Source organism: Coregonus clupeaformis, unplaced genomic scaffold (assembly GCF_020615455.1).
Source record: "Coregonus clupeaformis isolate EN_2021a unplaced genomic scaffold, ASM2061545v1 scaf0153, whole genome shotgun sequence".
NCBI lineage: Eukaryota > Metazoa > Chordata > Actinopteri > Salmoniformes > Salmonidae > Coregonus > Coregonus clupeaformis.
Window position 1 is genome coordinate 510,848 of NW_025533608.1, and position 11,576 is coordinate 522,423.

At 45.0% G+C, this 11,576-nt stretch overlaps 1 long non-coding RNA gene across 1 annotated transcript; it reads left to right on the forward strand.

The window, feature by feature from the left end:
- The first annotated feature begins 3,614 nt into the window (after window positions 1-3,614).
- LOC121558222 lies at window positions 3,615-7,480 on the forward strand. The gene is made up of 3 exons (XR_005998498.1): window positions 3,615-3,748; window positions 5,460-5,615; window positions 7,336-7,480. It is a non-coding gene; the product is annotated as an uncharacterized LOC121558222 (long non-coding RNA).
- Window positions 7,481-11,576: the final 4,096 nt, after the last annotated feature.

The window sequence follows — 11,576 nt, forward strand, 5'->3', positions numbered from 1 at the left end:
CAAAAACCCTTTAACTGATCTTGCCTGCCTCAAGAACCGCTAAGTTACTGCTAACCATACAAAAATACAGTGGGTGGACCGCTCAGGTCTAACTAGTGTTTTTAGACAAGGTTTTCCTACGGGTAGTGTATGCCCAAGGGCAACATGCTAAAAAAATCCCCTTTTCCCAGGAACAAACAAACAATATAGTTACCATACGGAGTAAACAACAAATTAGTGAGTACACAAAAACCAAGACACCACAGTATCCAAACTCACAAAGGAAAAGAGTCTCTGTCAGAAGAACACAACAGACTGGCTTTTAAAACAAGGGGATGTGTAATGCGATTGGGTAATGAAAACCAGAAACAGGTGGTGCAATCGGGAGAAGTGGCCACTGATTGGTCCACCTCAGCAATCAGCAGATGAACTGATGACTGACAGGTGGGACGCCCCCGACGACCACCAATCAGGAACACAAAGGGACACCTGTGATTAGGGCAGAAGGAGAGGAAAAACACAAAAACACAAACAGGATACCTGTATCCGTAACACATGTTATAAGTGTAATGCCATTAGCCATTTATTAATGTACATATATCTATAGTTATAACCCTTAACTAATGCTGTTTACATGTGTGCATATCTTTGTCTTATAGAACCACAACAATAAGATTCCAAGTCCTTCGGATGACCAGAATCATATAAACATCTTCAAAAGGAAACAGCTGTGTGATGGTGACAATCAGGAGGACAGTGATGGGCCTCAACATCATGTTCTAACCAGACAGAACCAAACCAATCAGTTATATATACAGTACCAGTCAACATCATGTTCTAACCAGACAGAACCAAACCAATCAGTTATATATACAGTACCAGTCAACATCATGTTCTAACCAGACAGAACCAAACCAATCAGTTATATATACAGTACCAGTCAACATCATGTTCTAACCAGACAGAACCAAACCAATCAGTTATATATACAGTACCAGTCAACATCATGTTCTAACCAGACAGAACCAAACCAATCAGTTATATATACAGTACCAGTCAACATCATGTTCTAACCAGACAGAACCAAACCAATCAGTTATATATACAGTACCAGTCAACATCATGTTCTAACCAGACAGAACCAAACCAATCAGTTATATATACAGTACCAGTCAACATCATGTTCTAACCAGACAGAACCAAACCAATCAGTTATATATACAGTACTGTTATGATTTAACTGGATAGAACCCAAATGCAGACAAGTACACCAAGCCAGAGAAGTTTTAACAGGTTTATTATAATGTTCAATAGTCCAGGTTTCCAATAAATGGGGAAGAGCAAGTCCAGGTTACAGGGAGGGTACAGATCCAGGTCAGGGCAGGTGTGGTACCGTAATGTCCTAGTGTCTGTGGTGAGTCCAAAGGAGAGGCCCGAGTAGTGAAGAGCAGGATGGTGGTGGCAGGAGTGAAGCGGAGGCAGGAGTCAGGTTCCAAATATCTGTGGCACAGGAGAAAAAAAGTAATAAACAGTCCAAAAAACACAAGAGCGAAAAACAGACAGGTTGAGTCGGCAGCGAGACTAACATGGTTGTCTTGACTATGATCTGACGATGAGTGGAAAGTTAGACTGGGTCTTAAAGGCTGAGGTGATTATGGTGAATGAGCTGCAGCTGGAACCCTGACTCCCGCACACCCAGACTTCACTCCCTGCAATCAAGGACAGACAGAGGGGAGGGGGAGAGCAGAGAGAGAGCTACCTAGCAGCAGTAGGCCTAACAGTACCCCCCTCTACGGACGCCACCTGGCGGCGACAGGGTTTATCAGGATGTAACCTATGAAACTCACGAACCAGAGCAGGATCCACAATGAAGCTCCTGGGCACCCAGGAACGTTCCTCAGGACCATAACCCTCCCAATCCACCAGGTACTGGAAACCACGACCCCGGCGGCGAACATCCAGAAGTCGCCGGACAGTGTAGACCGGACCCCCACCCACGATCTTGGGCGGAGGAGGGGGACGAGAGGGCCAAGTAGAATGCCCTGATTGGCTATGGCAGTCCAAATTTGAGTGCACTCTGGGGTGGTATCCGAGCTACTGTCTGCTGGGTTCATGTTGGTCAGATCATACTGTTATGATTTAACTGGATAGAACCCAAATGCAGACAAGTACACCAAGCCAGAGAAGTTTTAACAGGTTTATTATAATGTTCAATAGTCCAGGTTTCCAATAAATGGGGAAGAGCAAGTCCAGGTTACAGGGAGGGTACAGATCCAGGTCAGGGCAGGTGTGGTACCGTAATGTCCTAGTGTCTGTGGTGAGTCCAAAGGAGAGGCCCGATAGTGAAGAGCAGGATGGTGGTGGCAGGAGTGAAGCGGAGGCAGGAGTCAGGTTCCAAATATCTGTGGCACAGGAGAAAAAAGTAAATAAACAGTCCAAAAAACACAAGAGCGAAAACAGACAGGTTGAGTCGGCAGCGAGACTAACATGGTTGTCTTGACTATGATCTGACGATGAGTGGTAAGTTTGACCGGGTCTTTAAGGCTGAGGTGATTATGGTGAATGAGCTGCAGCTGGAACCCTGACTCCCGCACACCAGACTTCACTCCTGCAATCAAGGACAGACAGAGGGGAGGGGGAGAGCAGAGAGAGAGCTACCTAGCAGCAGTAGGCCTAACACAGTACCAGTCAACATCATGTTCTAACCAGACAGAACCAAACCAATCAGTTATATATACAGTACCAGTCAACATCATGTTCTAACCAGACAGAACCAAACCAATCAGTTATATATACAGTACCAGTCAACATCATGTTCTAACCAGACAGAACCAAACCAATCAGTTATATATACAGTACCAGTCAACATCATGTTCTAACCAGACAGAACCAAACCAATCAGTTATATATACAGTACCAGTCAACATCATGTTCTAACCAGACAGAACCAAACCAATCAGTTATATATACAGTACCAGTCAACATCATGTTCTAACCAGACAGAACCAAACCAATCAGTTATATATACAGTACCAGTCAACATCATGTTCTAACCAGACAGAACCAAACCAATCAGTTATAGCGGGCGAGGCCATTCTCAGCCGACCGCTCAGACTGGTGAAGGCATTCTCAACCGACCGCTCAGACTGGCGAGGTCATTCTCAGCCGACCGCTCAGACTGGTGAGGGCATTCCAGCCAACCGTTTTTACCTGGTCCTTCTAGACAGATTTAGTGACCAACAGTGTTTTTTACATGGTCCGTCATTTCTCCGGATTTAGCCACCAATAGTTTTTACAACCACGTTGGATGTTTCTATAACATTCTGGTCAATTGGACTTAGCCCCATTTTTTTTTTTTTTACAGTATAAATATTACATCTATGCTGACATCTATGCCTATAAACTCCTATGTAGGCTAATAAACTGGATCTTGATTGGGGCTGTTCAATTACTTATATGGTGTCGCCTAGAGATTTAGATGGATTGAAGAGGAGCTTATTGGCATTACCCCCCCCCCATCTCTCCCGCTCTCTCTCTCCCGCTCTCTCCCTCCCTCCCTCTCGCTCTCTCTCTCCCTCCCTCTCCCTCCCTCTCGCTCATCTTGTCGGATTAATGGCACGTGTGTGCTCCAGAAGTGTTCGAGGGAGAGAGGGAAGAGACGCTGTTGATTTTGAACCTGCGCCGCCAGAACACGGATTAATACAACTAGCTGAGGATCTACCTACCCGAACAAGGTGCTCCATATTGAAAAGGCACCTGTCATTCTTTGGTAAGGTTTAATGTCGTCAGATATTGCAGACAAGTCTTGTTAACCGCTATGGCAATGGAACTAATGGACGAACAGCCTACAAAAGGCCGTAGTGTAGGGGGTAGTGTGACTGAATGGACCAATAGCCTACAAAAGGCCGTAGTGTAGGGGGTAGTGTGACTGAATGGACGAACAGCCTACAAAAGGCCGTAGTGTAGGGGGTAGTGTTGTACACCTGACAGAAAAGGCCAGCAGGGAGATGGGGGGTGAAGGGTTAGGGTAGATAAGCCAGGAGTAAGCCTCTTTCAGCCCACCTGTAGAACTAACTTGAGTGATCTGTGTCTATCTGAAGTGTTTACCTATAGGTTAGCATGACTGTAGAGTCCCACTCACACACACCTTGATCTTGTTTGCGCACAGGTTATAGGGCGTGGCCACAGGTTATAGGGCGTGGCCTTTTATTGACAATTACATTAAGTTTATGCAAAGAGTCAATATTTGCAGTGTTAACCCTTCTTTTTCAAGACCTCTGCAATCCAACCCTGGCATGCTGTCAATTAACTTCTGGGCCACATCCTGACTGATGGCAGCCCATTCTTGCATAATCAATGCTTGGAGTTTGTCAGAATTTGTGGGTTTTTGTTTGTCCACCCGCCTCTTGAGGATCGACCACAAGTTCTCAATGGGATTAAGGTCTGGGGAGTTTCCTGGCCATGGACCCAAAATGTTGATGTTTTGTTCCCCGAGCCACTTAGTTGTCACTTTTGCCTTATGGCAAGGTGCTCCATCATGCTGGAAAAGGCATTGGTCGTCACCGAACTGTTCTTGAATGGTTGGGAGAAGTTGCTCTCGGAGGATGTGTTGATACCATTCTTTATTCATGGCTGTGTTCTTAGGCAATCTGATGTTCCTGATGTTTTTCCTGGAGAGAAGTAGCTTCTTTGCTGCCCTTCTTGACACCAGGCCATCCTCCAAAAGTCTTCACCTCACTGTGCGTGCAGATGCACTCACACCTGCCTGCTGCCATTCCTGAGCAAGTTCTGCACTGGTGGTGTCCCGATCCCGCAGCTGAATCAACTTTAGGAGACGGTCCTGGCGCTTGCTGGACTTTCTTGGGCGCCCTGACGCCTTCTTCCTAACAATTGAACCTCCCTCCTTTAAGTTCTTGATGATCCGATAAATGGTTGATTTTGGTGCAATCTTACTAGCAGCAATATCCTTGCCTGTGAAGCCCTTTTTGTGCAAAGCAATGATGACGGCACGTGTTTCCTTGCAGGTAACCATGGTTAACAGAGGAAGAACAATGATTTCAAGCACCACCCTCCTTTTAAAGCTTCCAGTCTGTTATTCTAACTCAATCAGCATGACAGAGTGATCTCCAGCCTTGTCCTCGTCAACACTCTCACCTGTGTTAACGAGAGAATCACTGACATGATGGCAGCTGGTCCTTTTGTGGCAGGGCTGAAATGCAGTGGAGATGTTTTTTTGGGGATTAAGTTCATTTTCATGACAAAGAGGGACTTTGCAATTCATCTGATCACTCTTCATGACATTCTGGAGTATATGCAAATTGCCATCAAAACTGAGGCAGCAGACTTTGTGAAAATTAGTATTTGTGTCATTCTCAAAACTTTTGACCACGACTGTAGACCAACCATCACCATGTCAAAGGACCGGTCTCTAAATGCCTCCCCTCCTTCCCTCTCATCATCCTCCATCTTTCTCTCTTCAGACCATGTCTAAGGACCAGTGTGAATCCGTAGCGGTGAGCGTCGAGTCCCTTTTAACCGACTCAGTTAAGATGCAGTCCCAGTGTCGGGAGCGTAGTGAGCAGCTAGCTATGGCCGCCGCCGCACTGAGGGAGGAGTCGGCGTGCTTGAGAGAACAGGTGAGATGGATGGATACATACAGTTGAAGTCGGAAGTTTACATACACTTAGGTTGGAGTCAATAAAACTCGTTTTTCAACCACTCGACAAATTTCTTGTTAACAAACTATAGTTTTGGCAAGTCGGTTAGGACATCTACTTTGTGCATGACACAAGTTAATTTTTCCAACAATTGTTTACAGACAGATTATTTCACTTATAATTCACTGTATCACAATTCCAGTGGGTCAGAAGTTTACATACATTAAATTGATTGTGCCTTTTAAACAGCTTGGAAAATTCCAGAAAATGATGTCATGGCTTTAGAAGCTTCTGATAGGCTAATTGACATAATTTGAGTCAATTGGAGGTGTACCTGTGGATGTATTTCAAGGCCTACCTTCAAACTCAGTGCCTCTTTGCTTGACATCATGGGAAAATCGAAATAAATCGGCCAAGACCTCAGAATTTTTTTTGTAGACCTCCACAAGTCTGGTTCATCCTTGGGAGCAATTTCCAAACGCATGAAGGTATCACGTTCATCTGTACAAACAAGTATAAACACCATGGGACCACGCAGCTGTCATACCGCTCAGGAAGGAGACGCGTTCTGTCTCCTAGAGATGAACGTACTTTGGTGCGAAAAGTGCAAATCAATCCCAGAACAACAGTAAAGGACCTTGTGAAGATGCTGGAGGAAGCAGGTACAAAAGTATCGATATCCACAGTAAAACGAGTCCTATATTGACATAACCTGAAAGGCCGCTCAGCAAGGAAGAAGCCACTGCTCCAAAACCGCCATAAAAAAGACAGACTACGGTTTGCAACTGCACATGGGGACAAAGATCGTACTTTTTGGAGAAATGTCCTCTGGTCTGATTAAACAAAAATAGAACTGTTTGCCATAATGACCATCGTTATGTTTGGAGGAAAAAGGGGGTTGCTTGCAAGCCGAAGAACACCATCCGAACCGTGAAGCACGGGGGTGGCAGCATCATGCTGTGGGGGTGCTTTGCTGCAGGAGGGACTGGTGCACTTCACAAAATAGATGGCATCATGAGGAAGGAAAATTACGTGGATATATTGAAGCAACATCTCAAGACATCAGTCAGGAAGTTAAATCTTGATCGCAAATGGGTCTTCCAAATGGACAATGACCCCAAGCATACTTCCAAAGTTGTGGCAAAATGACTTAAGGACAACAAAGTCAAGGTATTGGAGTGGCCATCACAAAGCCCTGACCTCAATCCTATAGAAAATGTGTGGGCAGAACTGAAAAAGCGTGTGCGAGCAAGGAGGCCTACAAACCTGACTCAGTTACACCAGCTCTGTCAGGAGGAATGGGCCAACATTCACCCAACTTATTGTGGGAAGCTTGTGGAAGGCTACCCAAAACGTTTGACCCAAGTTAAACAATTTAAAGGCAATGCTACCAAATACTAATTGAGTGTATGTAAACTTCTGACCCACTGGAAATGTGATGAAAGAAATAAAAGCTTAAATAAATAATTCTCTCTACTATTATTCTGACATTTCACATTCTTAAAATAAAGTGGTGATCCTAACTGACCTAAGACAGGGACTTTTTACTAGGATTAAATGTCAGGAATTGTGAAAAAATGAGTTTAATTGTATTTGGCTAAGGTGTATGTAAACTTCCGACTTCAACTGTAGATATTTAGGTAGACTGACTGACTGTTTGTTGGTCGATTTGATTGATTGATTTTGATTGATTGAACAGTGTCAAGCCACCCAGCTGGATATGGCCCGGATGAGAAGACAGCTAGAAGAACTGCTGGATACCAAGGCTCAGATGGAGGCCAGTGATAGAATGCACCGCAAACTCAGCAAGACACTCTAAAGGGAGATGAGGGGAGAGAAGGAGAAGAGGGGAGAGGAAGGGAGAAGAGGGGAGAGAAGGAGAGAGAGGAGGAGGGGAGAGAAGGAGAGATGAGGGGAGAGAAGGAGCGATGAGGAGAGAGGAGGGGAGAGAAGGAGAGAGGAGGGGAGAGAAGGAGAGATGAGATGAGGGGAGAGAAGGAGAGATGAGGGGAGAGGGGAGGGGAGAGGAAGGAAGAGGAGGGGAGAGGAGGAGAGATGAGATGAGGGGAGAGGAGGAGAGAAGAGGAGAGAGGAGGGGAGATGAGGAGGAGAGAGGAGGGGAGCGACAAAATAAGAACTGCTGGATACCAAGGCTCCGATGGAGGCCCAGGGAGAGAAGGGGAGAGGAGGGGAGAAGGGGGGAGAGAATGAGAGAGCAGGAGAGAGGAGGGGAGAGAAGGAGAGAGAGGAGGAGGAGGAGGAGGGGAGAGAAGGAGAGAGGAGGGGAGAGATGAGGGGAGAGAGGAGGAGGAGGGGAGAGAAGGAGAGAGGAGGGGAGAGAAGGAGAGAGGAGGGGAGAGAAGGAGAGATGAGAGGAGAGGTGAGGGGAGAGGTGAGGGGAGAGAGGGAGAGGAGGGGAGATGAGGAGGAGAGATGAGATGAGGGGAGAGGAGGAGAGAGAAGGGGAGATGAGGAGGAGAGAGAGGAGGGGAGCGACAAAATAAGAACTGCTGGATACCAAGGCTCCGATGGAGGCCCAGGACTTTGCAGTTACAATATTATTATTTGTTGTTGTGTATCTACAAGCTGTCTCCAGTTCTCTAGTCCTATTTATGACCTGTCCCTAAACAACAGACTTTATGCTTAATGAGTTATCATAGTTATCATGCTAGCTACTTAGGCTTTCATTTCTCTTCACGAAGATTGAATGGTTATGGGTCTAATAAATAACTGCTATAACCTACCTCCATCGCGCATTCCTTTCAAACTACCCGTAAGTTCTATTGGCTGCTGTATTTAACATTCAGCAGAAAAGAGCTTGGATCCCTCTTCCAAATCTACGGGTAGAGCTCGAAAACTCAAGCCCCCTTGGGTGCTGCCATTGAGTTACATTAGAAGTGCCCATCCGAGAAGGCTCAAGGTCGTTGGCCACAGATAAAATGACGTCTAATCACGTTATATCTACCGTAGCTTTGATTGGACTGATCATGTCAATATCATACTTTCAAAATCTTAGCTAGCAGTCATCATCATGAATCAAGTCGACAATCTGCTGGCAAATCCTTTTCAATCCTTGTCATGTGAAGAGAAGTTATAGTGAAAACGTATCGGCCATTGGACACAAACAACAAGTTGGAAATCGCAAATTCAACAATGAGTGGTTTGGAAGGAATTAGTGGCTAACTGCAAGAATTGCAACGCAATCACTAGGCTGCTATTCAGTGGAGAGGATGTGTGGTCCAAGTCTGGGTTTAAGGGTCTCTTTTCCAAGCTTAAAATGATAAACATTCACATGCAACACCACGGGCCAGAAAAGGTTGAATACATTGGCCAAGCTGTCAATCCAGCATGACTTTCTGCCGTGTTCAAAATGACTGGAAACTTGGAACTGGGAAATCTCAGACTTCAGTGAGTTCAAGACAACTGGGAACTCTGAAAAAACGTTATCCGACTGGGAAAATACGTTTTGAACGGTCATCCATCTCTGGAATTCCAAGTCGGGAACTCAGGCCTCTTCTGTAGCTAAGAAAGTAAGACTAAGTGTATGTTGCTGTTAGTAGTTAATGTGCCTCACCCTTATAATTTGGTCCCTTTCCCCCTCATAACTTAGCCTACTGTTCTGACTTGTATGTTGTGTAGTAAGCTGTTAGTAGCCCATGTGCCTCACCCTAATACAGTGCATTCTGAAAGTATTCAGACCCCTTCACTTTTCCCACATTTTGTTACGTTACAGCCTTATTCTAAAATGGATTAAAATGTTTTTTCCCCCCTCATCAATCTACACACAATATCACATAATGACAAAGCAAAAACAGGTTTTTATAAATTTTTGCTAATTTATAAAAAAAAAAAACTGAAATATACATTTACATAAGTATTCAGACCCTTTACTCAGTACTTTGTTGAAGCACCTATGGCAGTGATTATAGCCTTGAGTCTTCTTGGGTATGAAGCTACAAGCTTGGCACACCTGTATTTGGTGAGTTTCTCCCATTCTTCTCTGCAGATCCTCTCAAGCTCTGTCAGGTTGGATGGGGAGCGTCGCTGCACAGCTATCTATTTTCAGATCTCTTCAGAGATGTTTGATCAGGTTCAATTCCGGGCTCTGGCTGGGCCACTCAAGGACATTCAGAGACTTGTCCCGAAGCCACTCCTACGTTGTCTTGGCTGTGTGCTTAGGGTCGTTGTCCTGTTGGAAGATGAACCTTCGCCCCAGTCTGAGGTCCTGAGCGCTCTGGAGCAGGTTTTCATCAAGGATCTCTCTGTACTTTGCTCGGTTCATCTTTCTCTCAATCCTGACTAGTCTCCCAGTCCCTGCCGCTGAAAAACATCCCCACAGCATGATGCTGCCACCACCATGCTTCACCATAGGGATGGTACCAGGTTTCCTCTAGACGTGACGCTTGGCATTCAGGCCAAAGAGTTCAATCTTGGTTATCATGGTCTGAGAGTCCTTTAGGTGCCTTTTGGCAAACTCCAAGCAGGCTGTCATGTGCCTTTTACTGAGGAGTGGCTTCCGTCTGGCCACTCTACCATAAAGGCCTGATTGGTGGAGTGCTGCAGAGATGGTTGTCCTTCTGGAAGGTTCTCCCATCTCTACAGAGGAACTCTGGAGCTCTGTCAGAGTGACCATCGGGTTCTTGGTCACCTCCCCTACCAAGGCCCTTCTCCGCCGGGCGGCCAGCTCTAGGAAGAGTCTTGGTGGTTCCCAACTTCTTCCATTTAAGAACGATGGAGGCCACTGTGTTCTTGGGGACCTTCAATGCTGCAGACATTTTTTGGTACCCTTCCCCAGATTTGTGCCTCAACACAATCCTGTCTCGGAGCTCTACGCACAATTTCTTCGACCTCATGACTTGGTTTTTGTTCTGACATACACTGTCAACTCTGGGACCTTATATAGACAGGTGTGTGCCTTTCCAAATCATGTCTAATCAATTGAATGTACCACAGGTGGACTCCAATCAAGTTGTAGAAACATCTCAAGGATGATCAATGGAAACAGGATGCACCTTAGCTCAATTTCGAGTCTCATAGCAAAGGGTCTGAATACTTATGTAAATAAGGTATTTCTAAAAACCTGTTTTCGCTTTGTCATTATGGGGTATTGTGTGTAGATTGATGAGAAAAAAAATAATTTAATCAATTTTAGAATAAGGCTGTAACGTAACAAAATGTGGAAAAAGTGAAAGGGTCTGAATACTTTCCGAATGCACTGTAATTTGGTCCCTTTTCCCCTCATAATTTATCCTACAGTTCTGACTTGGTGTACAGGGAGAATACTGTAAGAACGGCCCATGTTCTGAATTTTGTCGCTTATATAATAGTTATATTTACTACGCCCGTCCTAGCTCGCTCATTATCCGCTGGTCGTGCCCTTATGCCATCGTTTGTACATTTCAAGTGTCAGTAGAAACCACATTTGTTTTTAAGCAAGTCAGCCATATCAGCTATGTTGTTGTTTTTTATGAGGCTGAATGAACTGTTTTGCTACCAGACAAGGCTCCGCTGATAGCCAGGTGTAGCAGTGGTAAGGTGTTGGGACTGCTGTTGGGACAGCTTTATGTAGGCCCCTAACAGTTTGTGGGCACCGTTTGTCACCGTTATAGTGCAATTAATGTATTGTTTTGTGTTGTGTTGTGTAGTGCCTTTGCTGGCATGAATCTTAAACATTAATTTTTTCGAGTTTGCCCAACTGAGATTTACATGCTATACAGTGGGGGAAAAAAGTATTTAGTCAGCCACCAATTGTGCAAGTTCTCCCACTTAAAAAGATGAGAGAGGCCTGTAATTTTCTTCATAGGTACACGTCAACTATGACAGACAAATTGAGAAAAAATTTCCAGAAAATCACATTGTATATCAATCTAGAACTAAGTGGTTGTCCCACTGGCTATCATAGGGTGAATGCACCAATTTGTAAGTCGCTCTGGATAAGAG